The sequence below is a fragment of the Trifolium pratense genome, linkage group LG5 (genome assembly GCF_020283565.1).
Source record: "Trifolium pratense cultivar HEN17-A07 linkage group LG5, ARS_RC_1.1, whole genome shotgun sequence".
In the NCBI taxonomy this organism is placed as follows: Eukaryota; Viridiplantae; Streptophyta; class Magnoliopsida; order Fabales; family Fabaceae; genus Trifolium; species Trifolium pratense.
In genome coordinates this window covers 48,145,679-48,172,837 of record NC_060063.1, presented here as the reverse complement: position 1 = coordinate 48,172,837, position 27,159 = coordinate 48,145,679, and the positions used below count along the sequence as shown (strand labels likewise).

General features: G+C 32.8%; 2 long non-coding RNA genes across 7 annotated transcripts; both read right to left on the bottom strand.

Moving 5' to 3' along the window:
* Positions 1-6,416: 6,416 nt before the first annotated feature.
* LOC123884884 lies at positions 6,417-17,358 on the bottom strand. 6 transcript variants are annotated; one of them, XR_006801009.1, is made up of 6 exons: positions 14,376-14,487; positions 14,203-14,291; positions 13,246-13,564; positions 7,991-8,110; positions 7,102-7,886; positions 6,417-6,794 (listed from the first exon to the last, which is right to left on the bottom strand). It is a non-coding gene; the product is annotated as an uncharacterized LOC123884884 (long non-coding RNA). The 6 variants fall into 6 exon arrangements; XR_006801005.1 differs by having other exon boundaries at positions 6,420-6,794; positions 13,246-13,526; XR_006801006.1 differs by having other exon boundaries at positions 6,421-6,794; positions 7,991-8,060; positions 13,246-13,526.
* Positions 17,359-18,848: 1,490 nt separating this feature from the next.
* LOC123884885 lies at positions 18,849-22,330 on the bottom strand. The gene is made up of 3 exons (XR_006801010.1): positions 22,113-22,330; positions 21,916-22,014; positions 18,849-20,958 (listed from the first exon to the last, which is right to left on the bottom strand). It is a non-coding gene; the product is annotated as an uncharacterized LOC123884885 (long non-coding RNA).
* Positions 22,331-27,159: the final 4,829 nt, after the last annotated feature.

Genomic DNA, 27,159 nt, shown 5'->3' with positions numbered 1-27,159 from the left:
TTAATTTGAACGTCGAAAACCAAGGTTATCAAAACCGGACCGGACTGGCTGGTCGGATCGGTCGGACCGTGAACCGGTCATGAAAACGGATCGATTATGAGCAAAAACCGGATAGGAAACCAACCGACAAAAAAACGCGTGAACCGGTTTCGAACCGGCCGGCACGGTTCAAGCGATTCTGCAGATTTTTTTTATTTTTTTTAAAAAACAAGGCAAAACAAAGTCGTTTTACTTTTTATTTTTTTTTAAAAAAAAATTGAAACAAAACAACACGTCGTATGAATAGGAAAAGTTTGTTTTTCATCGTAGGAATTGATTTTTTTGAAGGCAATATGTTGTCAATTGATGTTATGGTGCTATTTTGTCTTATTGAATTTAGTTTATTATATAATTTCTAATTTAGTTTGAATTATAAATTTAATTTTATTTTGACTTGTGATATTTTATATTTTTAATGTGTGAAATTGTGAAATATTGAGCAATTATTCATATATTTTTATTTATATATTGTTCTGGTAAAAACTCAAAGGGGTTGTATTATTGATTAAATGGTGTGATTACACTTGGTTCAATCCCAACAACCCTGGGAATTTTATAAGTCAGAAGAAGATCCTTTACAAATGAAAGTATGAAGCTATTTATAGACCGCTTAGTCTTCTTCTCCAAGCTAAGATTCCTAGAAATTCGGTCTTTAGCGTCTTCTTCGCTAGTACAGCATGAAAGTAGGGATGATAGCCTTGGTCTCTAAGTTATGGCGGTTATGGGAAGTTGATTTCTTCCTTCTCAAGTCAACAGTTAACGCAGGGAAGGAGAAGATATTTATAATAATACGGAATTCAGCTTCTGGGCGTTGTCACGTGATCGTTAGTCACGCCTTGGCTTCGTATCGCCTAGTGGGTGTTTAGGGTTTACTGGATTTGGGCCTGTCCTCCTTCTTATATTAATTGGGCTTGCTGGATATGTCTCTGAGCCCATTGCCCAGTCCATATATCAATTAAAATATATATTTAATTAAAAACGGTTCGACCCCGGTTGAACCCGGTCCGACCAATTGAACCTTGAACCAGTAAGCTCGCCGGTTCAATGATCGGTCCGGTTCCGACAACTTTGTCGAAAACAATATCATTTAAATTTAAATTTTAAGAGACAGAATAACTCACCACCCCATTTGAGTGCCTAAAATAGCATTCTTTAACAATATTATTAGATGATACATTAATGTAAATTCAAACTTGCACCCCAACAAATTAAATGTCCCTGTAGCTACGATTTGAGTGAAGAGAGCTACTTTGCTCACATTTAATATAATAATTTATCTTAAAATAATTGGAATAAAGCCAACAAAAATATCAAACAGTTTGAAAATTCTATGAAAAACAAATAATATTATATATGACTGGTTTGGATTTGACTTATTTTTTAGCTTATGATCGAAAATAGCTTATGCAAATACATAAACTTTTATGTCAATTCATAATTTTCACTAACAAAAATTGTATCTTTAGAATTTTTTTTTTTTCGTAAACTACCTTGAAAAACATATAATAATACATACAAAACTTGTTGTTCAAAAAAAAAAAAACATACAAAACTTATTTATTTGCATAAACTATTTCACATAAGCTAAAAAATAAGTCAATCCCAACGAAACTATAGTAGTAACAAAATTAGGAAACCGTTACGACCTTACTTGAACATGATATATTCTATAGGGTTGTACTACTCTGTCCTTGATTTCTAAGGAGACGGGAACAAAAATTAGGAAAACGTTAAGCTCTTCTGAAGAAGGTAAATAAAATATAATAAAAATCGATCAAATACAAGGCGTGCGTAAAAGGAAAAATGATGTAATAATATAGTGTTAAAAAAGACAAAATCCCTTAACAAAAAAAAAAAAAGACTAAATTGCACTCATGACAGAAAGTCCAACAAAAACAAAATATAAGTTATCTCAATCCCGAAAAATGTTAAAGGATTTGGTCACCAAAGATTCTAATTGAAACTAACATGTTTCTTCACACTTCATCCACCACCAAACATGAAATTTAACTTTATCAATAAAAGACTCTATCATCGACTCTGTATGGCCAAACAACATGTTATTTCTTTCCTTTAAAATAAGTCAACAACAAGCCAGCCAAATGTAACTCTTTTCACTATAAAGAGATTATAATCTTATCTAACACTGATTTAATTTCATTAAAGCATGGGAAGAGGAGCGTTTTCCCAGACTTCTCCAACACTGATTTTCCCATTATTGTTAGCATGTATGATATCACTGCATTATATGCCGCAATTGATTTTAGCATTTTCAATTAATTTCTTAGATTTATTGATTATTTTCTTTAATAGTGATTGTTGGTCAAACTTCAAAGGGATCTAAATCATCGGCAAGCAAGAAATTAAATATATGATTTTGGCCGCGTTTTTATTATGTGATTTACGATTTTAGATTTTGATTGCATACAATCACAAATCAATCGAATCACAATATAGGATGGGTTGAGTCTCCGAGGTTGACGACTTATCCGAACCCAGTAACACCTGACTCCAACCAATGACTTTAGTGTTAATAAACAACGAATAAAAATAAAAATTGCAGTACGGTAATTTAGTGTTGAGGGGGTATTTAAGACCCAAACCACTCACTTTTCCCTAAATCAAACTCTCACCTATCTCTTCCGTTCCACCACCATCACCCCAAACCCATATCACATTCCATACAACTTGGCATCGATCTTGCATGCAATTGAAGCAATAGATTCATTGAGTTTCCAACGGTACTATTTTTTATAACATCAGCTAGCATTAAGTTCCTAAGCTGGTTAGGAGAAAAATTAAAAAAACGAGCAACCCTAATTTGTTGGCGCATCCACTCATCGATTTGACTTCCGGTAAGCATGAGCTACAGAAACATCCTAATTCAAACTCAAATAAGTGTTGAATATTTTTCACCAAATTGTGCCCCATAAGGCTTCTCAAGCTACTTATTGAATAACCTACAATCGAATAGGCATTATACCCCCAACCTTCTAGCATAGAGTTTTTACATTAGGTTTTTGCCGATTAACTTATAAATTTTAAGATTTGTTTCGATGTTGATCTTGCCTTTATGATCCATTTGATTTTGAATTTTTTTTATTATGAATCATTTAGGTGTGGCTTATATATGTATTTGGTCCTATATTTTTCTTCGATTTTCTTCTTTCTGGACCATTTCTTTCTCATTTGATCGTTTCGTACTCGTTCATTCTGTCTAATAATAAAAATTCACTAATTCTAAGACTTTTTATTTCAGCGACAATACCACTCAAGATGTCAGGAAATTTTAGGAAATGCAATCAAAATGCATGTGACTCAACTCCTAAAAGAAAAAAAGTAGTATTGGCTCTACCTGCAAATAATGCGCCAAAAAATGACGGTTGCAGAAGAGGAAGAGGAGGAGTTCCTAATACGCCTCCCCAAAAAACAGAGGTAGATTTACCAAAGTGGGGAAATCAGCACAGACGATGGCCATATTCTCGTATACCAAGAAGAAATATACAAAATCTGCTAAAAATAATTACTAAGGACCGGAATCAAGATACTAATTGTTTGATTTGTGGAGATGGACGAGAAGGAGAATTTATCGATTGTGCTAACTGCCCCTCCACTGATCATACTTCTTGTATCGATAAGCAGGTAATTGATTTTTTATTTTTTTTTAATTTGTTTTGCAACATAGATTGATGTATTTTTTTGGAGTTGCACATAAATACATACAAAGTAACTAATGAATTATTTATTGTTTTTTTTTTATAGTATATATTGCAGGGAGATACCTCAACGAAATTGTTATGTCCTTATTGCATATGCAAATATTGCGGAGATATTGATCAATCTTTAGCCACATGTTGCCAATGCCACAAGAAGTGTAAGCTTTCTTTTATGAGTTAAAACATTTCAAATTCACTTATGCAACTGAAGCAAAAAAAATCACTTATATACTATAACAAGTGATTAGACTCAAGTAGTTAATAAACTTAACAAATTGTTTGAAAGAATATGAGTTTGAGGTCTGGTTGAAACGTTAACTTGAAATCAGACTCAAATTATACATTTGCCAACTGAATTTGAAATAGTTTTATACTTTTGTTTTTCATGACCATAACCATTGACGACTTGGCTGAATTTTATTTTATTTTTCGCATGATTTTGTAGTTCATAGGGAGTGCTTACAAGCTAATGAAAAAGAGTTTGTGATTAAAACGCTTAAGTGTTCAAAATCATATTGTGAGCCAAATTGCAAACTGGTATGCATTCATTATTCCTTTTATGATTTGTGCGGAAAATATGATATTATATTTATGTTTTTATGATTTGTTTATTCGCATGATATTTATAACTTTGACACTGTCTTGTTAAAGATACATGAAAAAATGGAGATGTCACTTGGTGTCAAATATTATATTAACGAGAAGTATTCTTGGAGAATAGTCCGCAAAATGAATCGTCCTATGGAAGTCAACTCAAAGGTTGCACATGTTGGGACGTTGATGTGTGGAGCTTTTGAGAAAATTATAGACACACACACCGGCATGAATGTTGTTGAAAATGTTGTTTATAGTTGCAGGTGAGCACTATGAGGGTGCAATGTGTACTATACATTCCTCTAATTCAACTTTTTTTTTTATTATTATTGACAATATGATTTTTTTTATCTCTAATGTTAAACTTTGATTGTTTAGGTCCCATTTGACGAGAGTTAATTTTCATCGATTTTATGCATTTGTGATCGAAGAAGATGACGCGGTCATTGCTGCAACTCTTATTAGGTATATGACTATGAGTATATCTTGTTTCCACTTGTTGATACTTATTCAACCAGGGTTAATACTTAATATTTTATATACAAATGTATAGTTTTGTTGACAAATATTGTGATGCACATTGTTATTTCATGGTTCTATAGATTTAACGGGAGAGATTCTGCAGAAATGCCTTTTATTGCAACACATGAGGCACATAGAGGCAAAGGAATTTGTCGTTTATTAATGGCAGAAATTGAATCCGTAAGTTGCTAACAATTTCCAATATTTATGATTAATGAAAAATTTATAATAATAATAAAAAAAAAACTGACCAAACTTATAGTAGTTACTTTTGTAGTACCTTTGCTCTTATAGACAATATTCTCATAGTCACTATTATGATAACTACATGTTGCAATTCCTACGCAGCCTGGAGATTAAAAACTTAATCATTCCATCCGGTCCGGAGTTTGTTGAAATGTGGAAGGGTAAGTATAGTTTTGATGCGGTTAAAATCGAACCATTGAAGAAAATAATATCCTCGTGCAACATGTTGATGTTTCCTCGAGCAACAAGATTATACAAAAGTTTGTATAGAAGACCACTAGTTGATGTGGATTTGAATGTTTGACTGGCTTGTTGTAAGTTGCAACCGTACCAGGTGGTGATTTTTCGTCAGCACAAACTCTTGATTGTGATGTTGAACTCGAAATGAAGAAAATATTGTTCATTTTTCTTTGTGCGGGTCTCTTGTGGCATGGTATGAGATCCCATGATGTTCGGTTTTCATTATCTTTTACATCGCATAGGTAAATTTTTGCTACTGGAATTTGTTAGTTTTGGACTTGTAAAATTGTAGAGTTAATTTGTTGATGTTTTCTCTCCCGACCCCTCGCCTTTCTTTTCTACCCCCTGAATTTCCGTTTTTGCCCTTGGGGGTATAAACCGAATTTTTTTTTCCATGTTTAATAATTTCGGTTTGTATAAACCGAAATAAGTTAGCCAAATTTTTTCAAACCGCAAGGAGCAAAATGAAATTTTTGAGGTATAAAAAAAAGGCGGGGGGTCGGGAGAGAAAACATCTAATTTGTTTGGTTGTATGGGCTGTGAATTTTTTTCATGTGAGTTGGTTGTTTGGTTTGTCAGAGACATGTAACTAGTTTCCTAGTGATTTTTTTGACAAAGTTTCCTAGTGTTTTATATCTAATCATTTGGACTATTATTTCAAAGATTACTAAGCTTGTTTGTATCTTGAGGGGTTGGTTAAATAGCCGGGTTTGAGGTTTTTTTTGTACAAGTAGAGATTTGTTTATGTACAAAAAAAACCTCAAACGCTATTTAAAGTTGGAAAGAAAAGGGTATTTAATTGAATTTAATTGTATGTTTTGATTGGCATTTTTTCAAAATAAAAAATGTCTATATAAAATAAGTGACTCATATACCTAATACTTTAAGATAGTTAGATGTAAATATGGTGTCCCTCTTGTGGTTTTTTAACATTGGTTTGTTGTTATTCTTGACTAACAATTGATACTATTGTTTGTCCTCTATTAACCAACACCTTATCCTTCATATTTGTGTCAGAACTTGAAAGTTTGTGTATTGATTCTGCCTACAACACTTTAAGCCAGTCTATTAAAACAAACCAAACAAGCATCAAATAAAATAACAGTACCTCATCAATAGTCATTTGACATAATACAGTAATCATTACAAGGCTATGCTCTACCATTAAGCTATTTCCGCCAGCTACGGTAGCGGCGAAGCACTACTGAGCAATTAACGTCATAAGCTAATCATAAAGCCACCCACCATCTCTGGTTCTTCATTAACCATGACTCCGACACCAATTTCTCACTCAAACTCGTTATACCCCCTCTTTTCTTAGACCTTCCCGCTTATTAACAAAATTCTATTTTTGGTTAAAATCATAATAATAAAGTTCTTGGTGTATGGATAATGTACTCTGAAGAATGCGTCACGCACAGGTGTCCTGACTAGTATCTAATAAAAAATAATACATGAATATCAATTATATTATTTGAAGTTGAAAATGAGATATTTCTCATCCACTAATTATATTATTTGCAGAAGAATGAAACATAGAAACAATAATTATGCAATGTAAATGTGATAAAATACACCAAGACCATATCTTATATGAAAACTGAGAGCTGAATTAGAAGATCCAATTATTAACTAGTGTCCCTATCTGCGACTTTAATGTTTACCAAGCATGTGAAAACTTAAAACAATTTAATTCAAGTTATTTTCAATAACATTATCTTCAAGGAAAGGTTCACAAATTTACCTATCAGTGATTCTGTTTCTAGGTAAACCTCTAATTCTTGTGCTTCATTTTCCTATTGTAGAAGACTCTTGCCTGTAGTGTAATCGAGCTTTGGTGCTTCTTTATTAACTTAATGAACAGCACATAATTCACCCACAATAAGAGGAAACAACAGCTTTCCCTCAAGTTCAATGTTAGAGGGTCCCTGCAAGTATAAATAGAGTTGTTAATTACTTGCTTAGCTAGCTCTGCGGTCATAAAATTTGAATTATTTTCAAGTTTTGTTAATGAGATATACACTATTTAACTCAATGAATTATAGTTCCTGTAGTCAAGTTACAATTATGTTTCAACTTTCAACACATTTACATCAAGGTTTAGTTATGATGATATAAAATATAGACAAAAAGCACGAGTAATTGAATGTTGATGAAATCTTCCATGTCATCAATGTATTCTTTTAACTGAAACGTGAAAAGGGAAACAGTGATAGATAAAATGTGGTAAAGTTGGAAAGAAAAGGGTTAATGTTGATCAAAGTATGTTTCTAACAACATCTCAAGCTCTTCTATATTTTCTGCATTACGTTCGCTACTTCTCATCCTCTTGTGTACACTCCTAGCAATGCTCAAGCTCTTATCAAGCCTTCTAAAATCAGGTGGTGTTGAAACAGGAGTGACTGATCTATATCCAAGCATAAACTGATCTCCATCAAATGACAGTTATATCCGTCTTTTCTTCTCCGTAAGGTACATTTCAGCCATATCACCGTCATCATCCATAAGTTGCTTTATTTCGACTCTAACCTGAATATATAAATACACGTCCATAATATTGGCTCGGCAAACATGGTACCTATCAATTGTCATTTTCAACCGTTAAGAAATAATAACCATAAAATGAACATCACCTTCTGAACCCTCCTAGTAAGGGCAACAAGTCTGCTTTTCTACGAACGATCGCGTTCCAAATTCAATGACCTATGAATTTCCAGATGTGTCAACACGAATCCACAATTTAAGACCTCAGCCTAATTAAACAGGAATAGAAATAATAAATAGTGACCCAATTCATGAAAAATTCATTACCAATTTGGAATAGCCAAAGCATAGTCTAATAATATAAGGATTTTAGTATATTCAATAAACCGTTGATGATTGAAAAATATTAAATTGAAAGTTACTTTACACAAGAGACATTTAACTTACAATAGGAAAAACTAATTCCTTAAGTAATAACATGAATGGTAAAAACAAGGATATGACAATCAGATTTAAACCATGCATTTTCTGCCTCTAATGAGCCATTGACTTCTTTTTGGCCTAATCAACCTAACCTGATAATGATTTATATTGAAATTTGAGATGTGCCAGAAAGAAAGGATTTTATAGTTAATTATAGTAAGAAAAAAATACAAGAATTAATCGCATGCCATTGCGAACTGTGCACTTGTGGAAGACATACACTGAGAGGGAGAGGGCTTCAGAAGAAATAGAAGTGCTGTCTAAAGGTTGTACATGAGATAGCGTTATATTTTATTGGTGAGCATTGTCCAGGAAGATACTTCAGATAGCGCTTTCTAAGGTGAAACATATATTTTCTTCAGATGTAATATTTTTTTACTAGATACATACTCAAAGGTTAGGACTTTAGACAGCGCGTTTGAAAATAAGCGTTATTAAAGAGGCGTTGTTATTTCTCCACTTTGGTGTAGTGTAAACATTATGAAGAATCATATTATGTGCTCATGTAATAGTTTTTCAATTACTTATTGTGTAGAGTTAGTAAATTCTAATTTCATGAGTAATGAAAGTATGTACTACAATTGTTCTTAACTTATATAATCATGGATTTGCACTAATTATTTTAGTGACTATCACTCAAGATGTCAGACAATTTTAGGGACCGCAATCCAAGTGCAAGTGACTCAAATGCTGAAAGAAGAAAAATAGTATTGGCTCTACCTGCAAGCAATGCGCCAGGAAATGATAGTTGCGAAAGAGGTCCTAATATGTCGCCCCAAAGAAGAGAGGTAGATTTACCAAAGTGGAGAAATCAGGGCAGACGACGCCCATATTCTCGTAGACCAAGAAGAAATATACAAAATCTGCTACAAATAATTGTGGAGGACCGAAATCACGATACTAATTGTTTAGTTTTTGGAGAAGGAGAATTTATCGGTTGTGCTAACTGCCCCTTCACTTATCATACTTCTTGTGTCGAGAAGCAAGTAATTGATTTTATTTTTAGTTTGTTTTGCAACATATATTGATGTATTTGTTGAAGTTGCACATAAATACATACAGAGTAACTAATGAATTATTTGTTTTCTTTTTTATAGAATATATTGCAGAGGGATACCTCCACGAAATTGTTATGTCCGTATTGCATATGCAAATATTGTGAAGTCATTAATCAATATTTAGTCACGTGCTGCCAATGCCACGAGAAGTGTAAGCTTTCTTTAATGGTTAAAACATTGCAAATTGGCAACATGTGTTGAACCTTTTGTGAATTTGAACCCAAGGTTCAACACATGTTGCTAATTTGAAATGTGACTAAATACTGATTAATGTCTCAACAATATTTGCATATGCAATAAGGACATAACAATTTTGTGGAGGTATCCCCTGCAATATACACTATAAAAAGGAAACATAATTCATTAGTTACTGTGTATTTATTTATGTGCAACTTCAAAAATACATCAATCTACGTTGCAAAACAAACTAAAATAAAATAATTCAATAACCTGTTTATCGACACAAAAAGTATGATAAGTGGAGGGGCAGTTAACACCGTTGATAAATTCTCCTTCTCCACCATCTCCACAAAATAAGCAATTAGTATTGTGATTTCGGTCCTCCGCAATTATTTGTAGCAGATTTTGTATATTTCTTCTTGGTCTACGAGAATATGGGCGTCGACTTCCCTGATTTTCCCACTTTGGAAAATCAACCTCTCTTCCTTGAGGCAGCATATTATTAGGACCTCTTCCACAACAATCATTTCCAAGCGCATTGCTTCCAGATAGAGCCAATACTATTTTTCTTCTTTCCGCATTTGAGTCACTTGAACTTTGATTGCAGTTCCTAAAATTGTCTGACATATTGAGTGGTAGTCACTCAAATAGCTGTGATAAAATTCTTAAGTAGTGTAAATTCATGATTGTATAAGTTAAGAACAATTGGTGTACATACTTTCATTACTCATGAAATTAGAATTTACTAACACTGCATAAGAAGTAATTGAAAAACTATTACATGAGCACATAATATGCTTTTTCATAGTTTTTGGACTACTGAAAATGCTTACTCTAGTAATTCAAAAATGCTAACCAAATTGGAATTTGTTTAGCCAAACTGTAAGGTCGTGTTCCTTCATGCATTCCAGTAAATATGAAAAATAAAAAGTGTTGGTACCAAGTCTTGGTACTAGTGAATTTTTATTATTTGACTGACTGAACCAGTGAAATAAAAATGAGAAAGAAATGGTCCTAAAAGAAAAAAATATAATAAAAACATAGGGCCAAATACATATATAAGACATCCACTGTAATGATTTATAAGTCAGAAAAATTCAAAATCAAATAGGTCACAACGGCTAGATCAATATTGGAACAAATCTTAAAATTTGTAAATTAATGCAAAACAACTAATGCAGCTTCCAAATACATAAATAATATTGTTAATAAGGCCATTCAGTTCAATATAAATACACTAGCCTACCATTACCTTTTCTCATTACTTTAGGGTTTGCAATTTCAGACCAATTTCAACTTTTAGCCAATAGCTCACTGCTAGAAACGCGAACCTAGTCGGAGAAGACAGACTACTCAAGTCTAAACGCGTTGTCTGATGACTCGCTCTTCTGGTACGTATTTTTTCATTCTTGTTATTAGATCAATTCTTTCATTAAATTATTCACTGCATATTTTCAAAAAGATTTTCCAACTCTACGCAGTATTTCATATATTTAAATTCGCATTTTCAGTTGTCGCTGCTCAAACATCAAAGGAGTCCAAATAATCTACAAATGAGAAACATAAGGCGAAGATCTGGTTCCAAAATTGACGGTATGTTTGCTCATTTTTAGAAATTTATGAAATAGTTGAGATTTTAATATGCATTTAATAATTATTTGTTCTACTTGATTTTGAAATTTTAAGACTTAGACTTCATTAAAGTGGATTGTTAGTGTGTGTATTTGGTGCTTAATTGCTTGAATTTTATTTGTCATGGATAATATCTTTCCTCATCAATCATTTTTGTTTATTCAATTCATAGTCACTTGAAGAAAGAACATGTGTTTATTTGTAACAGCTAGTTTTTGTGAAAGTTTTTGACAGATATAAACTAATTTTGTTTATCAGACAATTCAAATTATACATTAACTAAATCAACTTAATAACACTAATTTTGACTAGACAATCGAAATCAATAACTGCATCACACAATTACCGTAGAGAATCCAATTCCAATTTCAAACTGCTAATGAATGTTTGTGCAAATGTTTCTTATACAAAAATGATTTTTTACGCTAGCTATATAATGTTTTGTCGCAAATACTTTGACAAATAAAATTGCTATTGTATGATCCAAACTTTCAGGGACAACACCAAAGAAGATTGCCTATAATCTTAGGGACCGCGGCCAAAGAACATGCTATGAAGATTTAAGTGATTCTGAAATTGAGTTGCACATGAGTTTTGACAATGAAAGAGCAGATGATAATAAATTGGTAAACTCAACTAATTTGCAGAACTCAAAAGCAGATTCAACTATTGACAACAGAATTGTTGTATTAGCTTTAGAAGCAATGGAGACGACTGACAACACAACTTCGGAAGCTCAAAGAGCAATGAAGACTGAAATGGCGGAAACTAATACAAATATGAAGACTGAAAGGGTGGAACCTAATACAGATCTTCTGAAGACTGAAATGGTGGAACCTGATTACAAATCTGAATGCAGCAGGAACAGAAACAAGTAACATATCCGGGGGAAACTCAACAACAGGTGAGGAAAATGTTGCAAGGGAGATTCAGGTTGGCCAGGAATCACCAAAGAGAGTCCCAATACTTCCAGACTTGAATTTGGAGCCGCGTCAGGATGACATTTAAAAGAAATGCAAGGGATCCTTAGTATAAATGGTGAATGTGTGTTAAGAAGGGATCCTTGGTACTATGTAGAGTTGTGGCTTAACAGTTTCTATGCGTTTTTCTCTTTCCATGGAGATTTATGTTGTTGTTTCAAAAACAAACTTCTCAGGTTGTTAAATTATACTTTGTTTGAGACTCGTGCTTATTTTGCTAAATCTAATAATTATGAATTATTTATATTTTTCATCAGTGGCATATTTAATTAAGTATGAACGCAGTTTTGTCTTTGTAAATTTGACTTCTCGTCATATAGGTTGCTTTTGTTCATACCCTTGTTTGGCATCATCAACTTTAGAATTTTATTACAGAATTGTGTGTTTGTTTCATGCAATTTCAGAATTTGTTCAAGAAAAAGAGCAAAGAACAGTTACACGACAAATATATCTAATCATAGGAGTTGTTTTTTCTTTCCCAAGGGAAGATGGAAATCACGACAAATCCTTCATTCGAGTAATGAGTAATGACAATGCACAATAGCAAGCAAACTAAACGATAACAGCCTACACAGGGGTTGAATCTAACGGAAGGGAAGGGACTAGACTCCCACAACGTAGCAAGCCAAAATTTGAATCTCGTTGCAATAAATGTTCACATTTAGTGTCTGATAGTGCCTAAAAAGAATAATGCGCAAAAAAAATTTGATTGAACACTAAAGAGAAATTACTAAGTTTAACAGGTGAATGCTGCAACAAAGAGCATCAATATGGTTTTGATCGGTGCAGTGAAGGGACAATCTGCTACCTTAACAGTATTTGTGCAACACAAACCTATAAAATACAACAGCAAAAAGCAAGTCTTATCCCACTAAGTGGGATCGACATAGATCTTTCGTAATAGCCTAATTAGATAGTACTTGGCAATAAATCAGACCCATTCATGATACAATAATGAAATCAACCAAATTTCAGCACACAAACAAATCAAATTTCATGCTTATATTCGTCAATACAATAAAGCATCATTAAGATCAAAGTAATAGAAAATTGAAACCAAAAACTATGTACCTTTGTTAAAATGAAGTCCACTAGCTTGCATTGATGCTTCCTCAAGCGGTTCCTTTTAATTAAAATTTTAAAGTAGCAACAATATTACCTATAAAAGAAAACGCAACAAAATATAAGTGGATATAAAATTCAAGATTAAGATTGGTCAAATTGAGAAAATATAAGTGGAGATGAAAATATAAGTGAGGAAAATGTTTCAGGGGAGCGGTGCTCAAATTGAGATTCAGATTGGTCAGGAATCACCAAAGAGAGTCCTAATACTCCCTGACTTGAATTTGGATCTGCGTCAGGAAGAGATCTAGAATAAATGGAAGGGATCCTGAGTACAAATGGTGAATGTGAGTCTAAAATTTGGTATTATGCATACTTGTGGTTGAACTGTTTCTGTGTGTTTTTTCTCTTTCCATAGAGATTTAAATCATACTTTATTTGAGGCTCGTGTTTATTTTGTTGTATCCAATAATTATAAACTGTTTATATTATTTATCAGTAGCATTTTTATTTTCAACTAAAAAAATAACGCGCCAAAACTATACTTTGTTCGCATTTAGTGTCCAATAGTGCCTAAAAAAATAACGCGCCAAAAACTTAGCTTTAACACTAATTTCCATAGGTGAATGCTGCATCAAAGAGATTCACCTATGGGAATTAGTAATATCTCTCTTTAGTGTTCAAGCTAAGTTTGGCGCGTTATTTTTTAGTAGAAATAAAAATGCTACTGATAAAAAAAAACTACTTTTTTTGCACAATCTGCTGCTTTTACATTATTTATGCAACACAAACCTAGAAAATACAACTACAAGTCTACAACAACAAGAACAAGCAAGCAAACCTTATTGTAATAACCTAATTATGTACTTAATGATAAATCAGATCGATTCATGATACAATAATGAGATCAACCAAATTTCAGCACACAAACAAAGTAATAGAAAATTGAAACCAAAATCAATATACCTTTGTTTAAATTGAAGTCCACTAGCTTGCATTGATGCTTCGTGAAATGGTTCCTTTTAATTAAAATTTTAAAGTAGTATGGATTTTACCTATGAAAGAAAAAGAACGAAAATATAAGTGGAGATTAAATTGAAGATTGATTATGAGAATACATAGCGTTGGATAGTGTTTACCGTCATCAAGTATGGTGGCTGGTCTATCACCGGCGGCGAAAAATGGTTGCCATGGCAGATTCCGGCGAAAAGTGGAACACAGAAAAGGGGAAAGAAGCTCGGTCGGTGAAAAGTGGAACACCAATTTGGCCCTTTTTTTCTTTAAGGGACCAATTTGAAACCATAAATGTCTTTAAGGGACCAATTAAGTAATTAAGCCTTAGTTATATGTACAACTTTATAGGGTATATTTGGTTTGGGGGTTTTGGGGGGAAGGAAAGGTAATATTTTAAATTTTGTGTGTTTGGTTCAATCTTTTAAGGGTAAAAAAGAAAGGGTGATGCTAACGGTGTCTCTGGGGCATTTATTAAGCATACTAAAAAAAGAAATAAAAGATGTATGTTATTCAAAAACAAATTTAAGACACAAAATTGACACATATGTGGATTTAAAATACATCCGCTCCCTTCCTTTTTTGTTGTTGTTGTTGTTGTCGGTGACAAATACAAATGTGGATTTTAATAGTTATTTTCTTATAAAAAAAGAAATTCTTTTCAATTTAAAAAATATTCAATACACTTTTATTTTATTTTTCTGCATAAATCGGATATCTCTGCGCACAACTACATAGACTAATCCTCCCTCAAACCTTATGTAATTAATTTAACATTGTAAATTCAAAACATTTTTAGTCCCGTTTGATTTAGATTCTCTAAAAATTATTTTGTTTAAAAAAGAAGTTAGAATTTGCTTCCGGTGATTTGAGTGGCTTGTATTTGTGTTATTTGGAAGAAGCTAAAATTTGTTTCATGAATAGGTGATTTGAAGGTTCATCTCACCTGGATTGAATTGTGATGACGTCTAATTTAATTTATGTGTCAAGTGTCACATTTGTCTTAAATTATGGTGCATCACACACACACTCAAATTTTTCCTAGATATGTTCATGAATAAGACAGTACAAAGTATTATGAGATGTCTAATCTTCAAAAAAAATTTCTCAATATATACTTACTCTAAGAAAGATATATATCCAGAATTGATATTGTATGTAACAAGAATGGAAAAATACGTACTAGAAGAGTGAGTCATCAGACAACACGTTTAGACTCAAGTAGTCTACTCTATCTTCTCCGACTAGGTTCATGTTTCTAGCAGTGAGCTATTCGCTAAAAGTTGAAATTGGTGTGAAATTGCAAACCCTAAGACAATTGGAAAAGGTATTGGTAGGCTAGTGTATTTATATTGAACTGAATGGCCTTAATAACAAAATTATTTACGGCTTCATTGGTTGTTTTGTCGATTAATTTACAAATTTTAAGATTTGTTCCAATATTGATCTAGCCTTTATGACTTATTTGATTTTGAAGTTTTCTGGCTTATAAATCATTACGGTGGATGTCTTATATTTGTATTTTGCCCTATGTTATTCTTATAATTTCTTCTTTATGGACCATCTTTCTCATTTGATCATTTTTTTTTTATTTCACGAGTTCAGTCAGTCATCCAAATCCAGTAACACCTGATTCCAACTAGTGACTCTAGTGTTAATAAACAAGGAATGCAAATAAAAATGGCAGTATAGTAATTTAGTGTTGAGGGGGTATTTAAGACACAAACAACTAACTTTTCCCCCATTCTCCATAACCATTTCCTGAAAACTAAATCAAACTCTCTCACCTCTCTCTTTTGTTCCACCACCATCACCCCAAACCCATATCACCTTCCATATAACTCAGCATCAATCTTGCATGCAATTGAAGAAATAGATTCATAACAACAGCTAGCGTTAAGTGCCTTTGTTGGTTAGGAGGAAAAAAAAAAGCAACACTAATTTGCCAGCGCATTCACTCATCAATTTGACTGTCGGTAAGCATGCATGAGACACAGAAACATCCCAATTCAAACTCAATAAGTGTTGAATGTTTTTAACCAAATTGTGCCCCATAAAGGCTTCTCGGCCTACTTATTTGAGTAACCTAGGCAACTACAATCAAATCACCATTCAAATTTATTGAATAACCTAGACAATTTTAGCATCTGCAATCAAAATGCAAATGATTCAAATGTCGAAAGAATAAAAGTAGTATTGGCTCTACCTGCAAGCAATGCATCGGGAACTAATGGTTGCGGGAGAGGAAGAGGTAGAGGAAGGGGTATAATGCAATAAATTTGAATGTTGATTCGATTCTAGTTGCCTAGGTTATTCAAATAAGTAGCTCGAGAAGCCTTATGGGGAACAGTTCGGTTAAAAACATTCAGCGCTTTTTGAGTTTGAATTGAGATGTTTTTGTGTCTAATGCATGCTTACCGGCAGTCAAATTGATGAGTGAATGCGCCGACAAATTAGGGTTGCTTTTTTTTTTTCCTCCTAACCAACAAAGGCACTTAACGCTAGCTGTTATTATGAATCTATTTCTTCAATTGCATGCAAGATTGATGCTGAGTTATATGGAATGTGATATGGGTTTGGGGTGATGGTGGTGGAACAAAAGAGAGAGGTGAGAGAGTTTGATTTAGTTTTCAGAAAATGGTTATGGAGAATGGGGGAAAAGTTAGTTGTTTGGGTCTTAAATACCCCTCAACACTAAATTACTATACTGTCATTTTTATTTTTATTAACACTCGGGTGGTTGGTTCGAATCGGGTGTTACTGGGTTTGGATGAGTCGTTCACCTCGGAGATTCAACCCATCCCATATTGTGATTCGATTGATTTATGATTGTATGTAATCAAAATCCAAAATAATCAATCATGTAATAAGAACGCGACCAAAATCATCTATTTAATTTCTTGCTTGTCGATGATTCAGATCCCTTTAAAGATTGACCAACAATCAATGTCAAAGAAAATAATCAATATCAATAAATCTAAGAAATGAATGCAGAAATTGAAAACGTTCAAAGAAATTGCGGTGTATAATGCATTGATATCATCCATGTTTACAATAATGGGAAAATCAATGTTGGAGAAGTCTTGGAGAATGCTCCTCTTTTTCCCATGCTCCAACACTTATTGGTTCAAAAACTTCAAGAACTCTAGTTACAGCCGCCGCTCCCCCTCTCTTCTAACCCTATTTTGCTTTTCTTCTTCATCATCCACCAAGGAGGGGTGGTTTTTGGGTCAATTTTTGACCCAAAATCACCCCTCTAAGTTGTTTTTTTATTTTCTTTCCATTTAAATAAGTGATTTCACATAAATTAAGTTTTTTAGTTTTGTTTTTCTTGTTTTGTGATTTCGTCGTCTGAGTGCGGCGCTTTGTTGGTGGTCGTCATTGTTACGGCGTTTGTTTGTCCGTCTTGTTGCGGTGTTCGTTTGGTTCATTTTGAAAGGTAGATTTCAATCAATTGCAGATTCGATCAATGATTTGGGCATCATCGTTGCAGATCCGGAAGCATGGACATTCTGGTGACTTTTATCATATTATATTATTTGTAGGCATATTGCAATTGCCGTTGTATGCTATTAACATGGATGCTGTGAGATTGTTTGCAGTTTCATCCTTTTTGTTTTTAGCTATGTTGAATTTGTATTTGCATGTGATGTACTGTATCAATTATTGGAATGAATGAATATCCTTATTTTGAGTCAAAAAAAAAAATAGATACATTGTGTCCTCGAGTAAGGCTGAGTCATTCGGCAACAACATTAGACGACGAGATGTCTACTCTTGCTAGTTGTGTATTGCTAGCAATGAGCTAGTGACTAAAATTTGAAACTGCTCTGAAATTCTCATGGCAATTTTGTAAGACAGAGGCATGACTATAGTGTATTTATATTAAAAAGACCAAGCTACTTTTTATTGGTTAGTGACAAGAATTTAACACATCAACTTTAAAAAAGTGAAAATTGCGAATTCGAACCCCATGTCGAACACTTCACATATCCTTGCAACTACCATTTTAGAGAAGGGAGTACCGGTTGTGTTCATTGGTTCAAGTGACTCGTTCAATCCGATGACCCAATCCATCTCATCTTATATTTTACAGTTTGGGTCCAATTCGAACCAACCAATTTAAATCCAAAGTGGTTTGGCATCCAAACTAAAAAATTTAATATATTTTTTTTGAACAGCCAAGCAAATATGTGTGTGTATATATATTAATAAAAAGGATTGCAACAAAGTACAAGCAGTACTAAATAATTTTGTTATTAAGGCCATTCAGTTCAATATAAATACACTAGCCTATCATTACCTTTTCCAATTGCCCTAGGGTTTGCAATTTCAGACTAATTACAACTTTTAGCGAATAGCTCACTGCTAGAAACACAAACCTAGTCAGAGAAGATAGACTACTTGAGTCTAAACGTGTTGTCTGATGATTCACTCTTCTGGTACATATTTTTCCATTCTTGTTAGATACGATATCAATTCTTTCATTAAACTATTCACTCAATATTTTCAAAAGGATTTTCCAACTGTAGCATTATTATTATTAGTTGTAATTAATATATTAAAGGTTGATTTCTCTTTCACTTACTAAACATTTTATATTTTGTATTTCACAGTTTTTTTATTGATATTGTTGCGGTTGTGATTCTAGAAACTTCGATCCCTTTGTCATGACTACTGCTTCTATTGGAAATTCATTCATCACCATCAATCCTCTTGAGCTCTGTTTCCAATGTATGTAATCTTATCTTACTTTTTCTTAAGAGGATTTGTTATAATCCAGTTGAATCGAATGTAACACTTTTTTTTCTATGATCACTGACTCACTGTGGTTTCTTATCAATCCAATCTCGTTGAATTAATCACAGTTTGGCCTCAAATCAAATGGAACAGAAACAATGATTTTTTAATAATTACATAGTGATAACTAAGTAATTAATCACCGCCGTTTAATAGTGACGAAAAACCTGTGGGGTATACAAAGTGGATTCTTCCCTCTTAACAAAATTTTCTGGAGTCAGGATCGAACCTCTGACCATCTATTTAAGAGGTCTAAGACCCCGGACCAATTCATTGTTGGTCGGTAGAAATTGGACTAGTAAAACTATTTAATGTTGATAAAAATATATGCCTTCTCTTTGATTAGTTTGAAGGTTTGTTCTTTTACCACTTGAGAATTGGTTTAGTTTTCTGTAGTTATTAGTTTCATCACTTGTTCTTAACTGTGAATTTTGTTTAGATATATAAGATGTTTTGTGAAGTTTGAAAGCAATGCTTATAAAACTTTGTTAGTGTCTGTAAACTGTGTGTAGCGGTAATCCAAATTCATTTCCATTATGTTTTCCTTATTAGTCTTGTGAGTTCTTATACTGCTAATGTTCATGTTACCAGTTGAGCTAGAGCAGCAAACATTTTGCGATCTTAAAGTTTCGAATAAGACAAAATACTTTGTTGCTTTCAAGGTATTCTTTTAAATCTCCTTATTGCTATTGTATGATCCAAACTTTCAGGGACAACACCAAAGAAGATTGCCTATAATCTTAGGGACAACAGCCAAAGAACATGTTATGAAGATTTAAGTGATTCTGAAATTGACTTGCACGTGAGTTTTTACAATGAAAGAGCAAATGATAATAAATTGGTAGACTCAACACATTTGCATAACTCAAAAGCATATTCAACTATTGACAACATAATTGTTGTATTAGCTTTAGAAGCAATGAAGACGGCTGACAACACAACTTCGATAGCTCAAAGAGCAATGAAGACTGAAATGGCGGAACCTAATACAAATATGATGAAGACTGAAATGGTGGAACCTAATACAGATCTACCGAAGACTGAAATGGTGGAACCTGATACAATTGTAAATGCAGCAAGAACAAAAACAAGTAACATATCCAGTGGAAACTCAACAACAGTTGAGGAAAATGTTCAGGGGAGAGTGGTGCTCAAAGTGAGATTCAAATTGGCCAGGAATCACCAAAGAGAGTCCCAATGCTTCCGGACTTGAATTTGGAGCCGCGTCAGGAAGACATGTAAAAGAAATGGAAGGGGTCCTTAGTATAAATGGTGAATTTGTGTTTGGAAGGGATCCTTGGTACTATGTAGAGTAGTGGCTGAACAGTTTCTATGTGTTTTCCTCTTTCCGTGGAGATTTATGTTGTTGTTTCAAAAACAAACTTCTTAGGTTGTTAAATTATACTTTGTTTGAGACTCTTGCTTATTTGCTAAATCTAATAATTATGAATTATCTATATTATTCATCAGTGGCATTTTTTTTTAAGTATGAACACAGTTTTGTCTTTGTAAATTTGGCTTCTTGTCATATAGGTTGCTTCTGTTCATACCCTTGTTTGGCTGCATCAACTTTAGAATTTTATTACATTGAATTGTGTGTTTGTTTCATGAAAAAGAGCAAAGAACATTTACACGACAAATATATCTCATCATAGGAGTTGTTTTTTCTTTCCCAAAGGAAGATTGAAATCATGACAAATCCTTCATTCAAGTAATGATAGTGCACAATAGCAAGCAAACTAAACATTAACAATACAATCAATACAATACAGCATCATTAAGATCAAAGTAATAGAAAATTGAAACAAAAAACCATGTACCTTTCTTAAAATTGAAGTCCACTAGCTTGCATTGATGCTTTCCTAAAACGGTTCCTTTTAATTAAAATTTTAAAGTAGTAACAAATATTACCTATAAAAGAAAATGAGAGAAAATATAAGTGGAGATGAAATTCAAGAATAAGATTGGTCAAATTGAGAAAATATAAGTGAAGATGAAAATATAAGTGAGGAAAATGTTGCTGGGGAGTGGTGCTCAATTGAGATTTAGATTGGTCAGGAATCACCAAAGAGAGTCCCAATACTCCCTGACTTGAATTTGGAGCCGCGTCAGAAAACATCTAGAATAAATGGAAGGGATGCTTAGGACAAATGGTGAATGTGAGTCTAGCATTTGGTACTATGCATAGTTGTGGTTGAAGTGTTTCTATGTGTTTTTCTCTTTCCGTGTAGAGATTTAAAAAATTACGTGCCAAAATTTGGTACTATGTGTTTTTCTCTTTCCGTAGAGATTTAAAATAGCGCGCCATAATTATACTTTGTGTCCAATAGTGCTAAAAAAATTACACGCCAAAAATGTAGCTTGAAGACTAAATAGAAATTACTAATTTCCATAGGTGAATGCTGCAACAAAGAGCATCAATGTGTTTTTCTCTTTCCGTAGAGATTTAAGATAGCGTGCCATAATTATACTTTGTGTCCAATAGTGCTAAAAAAATTACGCGCCAAAAATGTAGCTTGAACACTAAATAGAAATTACTAATTTCCACAGGTGAATGCTGCAACAAAGAGCATCAATGTGATTTGATCGATGCAACGAAGGCACAATCTGTTGCGCTTACAGTATTTGTGCAACACAAACCTAGAAAATACAACTACAACTTCAACAACAAGAACAAGAACATACCTAGAAAATACAACAACAACAACAACAAGCAAGCAAACCTTATTGTAATAACCTAACTATGAGATCAACCAAATTTCAGCACACAAACAAATCAAATTTCAAGCTTATATTCAGTCAATACAATACAACATCATTAAAATTAAAGTAACAGAAAATTGAAACCAAAGTCCAAATTCAATGTACCTTTGTTAAAATTGAAGTCTACTAGCTTGCATTGATGCTTCCTCAAGTTGTTCCTTTTAATTAGATCCATAATTAAAATTTAAGTAGTATCAATTTTACCTATGAAAGAAAAAGAACGAAAATATATAAGTGGAGTTGAAATTCAAGATTGATGATGATGATAATGATAAGAATACATAGCGTTGATTGGTGTTTACCGTCAGGTCTGGTGGCTAGTCTATCACCGGCGGCGAAAAATGGCTTTCATGGCAGATCCAGCGCCGAGAAGAGGGGGACCAAGCTTAAACCCTCAACAATTGTTGTGCAGGTGTAATTTTTTTTTTAAGCTTAAAATATCATAGATAAAAATAAAAAGTGGGATACAAAAAGGGGATCAAGCCTAAACCCTCAACAAAGGAAACAAAAAAACTAGCATAGGATATGTATGCAATTAATATGTTTATATAAGTTAATAATTTATCATGTTTGAAAAAATACAAAAATGGAATTTAAATTTTTTATTTATTTTTTAATCAATACATTGAATCTAATTAATATTGTGTAATAAATTAATACATTGAATCTAATTAATTTTTTATTTATTTTTTAATCAATACATTGAATCTAATTTAAATTTTTTATTTATTTTATAAGATACAGTAATAAATTAATATATTTGCGTGAGTTAAGAATTTAGCATGTTTGAGAAAAATACAAAAATTGATTTTTTTTTTTTAATCTTTAATACATTGAATCTTATGAGTATTATGAGATTATAAGATAAGATATGTATGAAATTTTGGATTTTTAACCCTTTACTTTGTTTGGATTTGTCCAATTTATAACATTTCTTTCATTTGTTTTGCTTTTTACTTATTTTTTGTATCTTGACATTTTCTTATCATCTAGATTTTGCACACTTTAAAAATGTTGTGCACCGTCGGTGTAATTTTTTTTACACACACATTCAATGACGTGTTGCCACATCATTTAATGAATGTGACACATCATGTGTTTTTAATGACCATACATGATGTGTCGGTATATTATTGGACGCATGTGCAAAATAACTTTACACCGACAGTGCATATAAATTAAATTCTTTTTTGTTGATATATGACTTTATTCAATCAAAAATGATTTTATATAATTAATTTTGTGATTATTCTCGAAAGATTTTTAATCATTACATATATATAGTACAACTATTTCTTATACAAAATACATATTTTAGTTTTTATAAAAAAAAATATCTTTTTAATACTCAGCAATTTTAAAACATTTTTAGTCCCGTTTGTTTTAAAACATTTTTAAAACAATTTTAAATACATATTACCCTTTTTATTATGCTTACACATTTAACTATATTTTTTATAATAATTTTTCAATTAGATGATAAATTTTTTATGTTTTTAAATGATATTAATTTTACAAAAATGACATATATTTTTTCGATAATGAGTCGGCCCGAAACCCAATGGGCTAGCCCGACATAGCCCAATTTTTATTTGGGCTACATAGACTTGGGCCAAAAAGGACCGGCTTCATTTGGGCTAGGTTTTTTGCGGCCCGATTCCCCCAAGCCTGTGAGCTAATGGGTCGGCCCTACAGTCTGCCATTTTTTACATCTCTAGATATGAGTGGCTTGTATTTGTGTTTAAAAAATAAGTTAGAATTTGCTTCCTAACTAGTGTCTCATGAGCAGGTGATTTGGAGGTTCATCTCGTGTATCTTGAATTATGATGATGTCCAATTTTATATATGTCTAGTGTCTCATCTGCCTTGAAATATGGTGTGTCTCACCCAATGTTTATCTCAAGTTTTCCCTAGATATGTTCATGAATAAGAATACAAAGTTCGTCAAAAAAAATAATACAAAGTATTAAGAGATATCTAATTCACATTTTTTTTCTCAATATATACTTACCCAAAAAGGATGTCCATCGTGGCAAATTGTTTCCTCAACCAGTGACAATACATATGATAATAGTATCCCATGTCGGTGTTCACTTTTTGAGGTGGTTTGCGAGCTGAGACTGTTCTACCGGTTGCTGCCGTGTGTGTTGGCTTTGTCGTCGTCTGAATTGTAGGGTGTCTTCGAGCTGAGACTTGTCGGCCTAGGTTCTCATTCTACCGTTGTCTCATCAACTTTTAGTCGGAAGGAGCTGTTTTTTGGATTCTGATGGGCCGGTCACTTTTGATTCGAGATTGGGAGTTAGCATCGATCTAGTGGCAACTTTGGGGGTGGGTTGGTGTCTTTGGGTTTAGGAGGTGGAGCGTTTTGGTGTTTATTTATGGCGTTCCGCACCGACAATTCGACCATAAACACATAACCTGAGAGACCTGAACCCCCAACGGTTCAACAAGTACACAAAACAGAGGGTTAGATAATATAATTAATATTAGTGGATACAACGAGGATCAAACACTAAATCAAATAAATGCAATTGAATAAATTCAATTCAGACAACTCACACATGTATTAAGTATATTCAGGTATGTAACAGACATACTCATTCACCAATTTGAGGAATACAAACATCCAACAAATAAGGAATACACAAGGACAAATATCATTTATCAATTACGAATGCCACATAATTTCTAATGCATTCTAATGTCACATAATAATGTCATGTCATCTAATGCATATCTATATGCATGTGGTACCAATTCATCATAATATTGGATAACTTAATCCAAGTGTTTTAGATCATCGTCTCTAAAACATTCTAGATCATCGTCTCTAGAATAACAGTAAACTAGATCATCGTCTCTAGGATACTCATCAATAGGCACAACTTATGAATGCATGAAATGTGCATATGCCAAACATAAGGTTCATCCTAAATCATAAACATCAACATCGTTTAATTAACAACATAGTTAATTAACTTCACCAACATTGGATAACATTATCCAAGAATCTCAACAAAGTAATTCATCACCATAATTCAATCAACATATTCACCATCATTTAATCCATAGAGATATACTCACATCATTGCATAATCATCTAAAAAGATATATAAATCATGCATCAACAATAAACCATTAATTTCAATTAAATAAGCATATGAAGTTAACTTAATATATATAAAGTATGCCAACATAATAGCATAATGCGGAAACCAAGATTTAACTCAGAAATCTAACTCCGGAATTGAAATCTACGCGAAAAACTGGACAAGATGGATCCCGGATAAATAAGTCAACAAAAAGTCAATGCTGGTCAACAGAACAGAGTTGCAGGTTAGCGTCGGCCAAGTGCGTCGTAACTGCACTATTCATACCGCAGAATTGTTGCAGGACGCGTTTTGGCTCGAAAATACTTCACTAATCACTTAAAACTCACAAAATCACTTATTTAAGCTTCGAAAAATTATATCTAACTATTACTAAACTTATGGCTTATTAAAAACAACTTAAAACATCAATTATAAGCATTTATTTCGTGGGTTTTCACTTAAACTCATAAACTTACTAAAATCCACAAGTAACAACAACAACAATTAAAACATGGATTTTTATTACATCAAATTATTTTTAGATCATGCATAAACATATGGAATCAATAAAACAACACAAAGATTCATAAAAATTCACATTTCCTTTAACCCTCACAAAACCCCCCACTTTAGAGATAAAGAGAGTTTGAGCTGGTGAAGAAAAGCACTTCTCCCCTCTCATAAGAGAAATGCAATAGGGGGAGAAGTGCAATGCAATCAGAAGAATCATAGGGAGAAGTGCAATCAATCAGAAACCAAAAAGAAGAAGACAATCAAAGATGAGAAACCAACATTATGCCAACAAAGAGAGGATCAACCAAAGAGAAGGACCAAACCAAATCAAAGAACCAAATTAAACCAAACTGATACAAACGAAACAAGATTTTCCGAGACACGTAACTCATTGATGTCAACAGAATCACCAAAACTATCATGTGCCATCACTTGCAACACAGGAACAAATTAAACTTAGTAACCAACTAATACTCATTAAATTGAAACCTTGACCAATCAACAAATAAAAACTGCAGCCCAACAATCAACAAATTGACTTTTTTTTTTCTCCATGGAAGGTGACCCAATTAACACAACTATAATTGTGATAGGCTTTATATTGAAGTACAGTAGAGAAATAAAAGCAGCAGATTATATCATTTCATCAGGCTTAATAAAGAACTAACTATAATTGTGATAGGCTTTATATTGAAGTACAGTATATAATCTTAATCTGTGTCTTTAAAATAGTATTTAGAGAAATAAAAGCAACAAATTATATTTTCAATGGACTGAAAGAAATAACTATAATTGTGATTGGTTTTATTTTTCAAAGAAGCATAGTTGTGTTCCTCATGAGAAGAAATTTTTTTAGTTTGTTTGGAAACTGAGTTTTCCGCAGTTGGAACGTGTGGTAACCTGGAAGCCACACTTTGGAGTGGCAAAGCCGCCCACCCCATTTAGGTCCGATCCGTCTAAAGTCCGTCCAAAAACAGGTCTGGGCGGACCATTTTAGGCATCCGAGTTCAAATGTCAAGCCCCCCGTTTACTAACGAGTTGGCAGGTTGCGGGCCGGCCCACCAAACAACTTTTTATAATTCTTTTTTATTTCTACTTATAGATTTATGATATTATTGACTATTTTTTATATATTTTTTTAAGAAAAAAAAATATTATTCAACAATGCATAATAGAAAATATCGAGTCTCCCCTAGGGAGCTTCAGAGAATTCTTTTTTACGACTAATCTGGGGCTTGCATGCATTTGAAATGTTCGTTTAACTATGTAGTTTCATTTCTTTTAGGCGTTAGCCCTCTACTATACCAAAAAAAATAATAATAAATTATACTACCCTGTCCTTAATTATAAGACTCTGTTTGACAAAAATGTACTATTTTTTTTTTGATGTAAACTATTCATTTACCTTTTGTTTTGACCGTATTTTTTTAATAATATATAAATGTAAATATTAGCATATAAGATCTTGTTCAATTTGTTTTGATGATTATTTTCAAAATATTAAGTTTTTATTTATTCAAAAAAAAAAGTTTTTATAATTTTTACTAATAGACAATTAAATATATTAGTGATTAAAATTGTGCATTAATGTCCGTGCAGTAGACAAACAAGATCTTATAATTAGGGACAGAGGTAGTACTAGTAAACTTAAGGGTAAATAGGTTTTTACCCCCTACAAAATATGCGAATTTTGTGTTACCCCTGCAAAATAAAAATTTTGGATTACCCCATCGCAATATCAAGA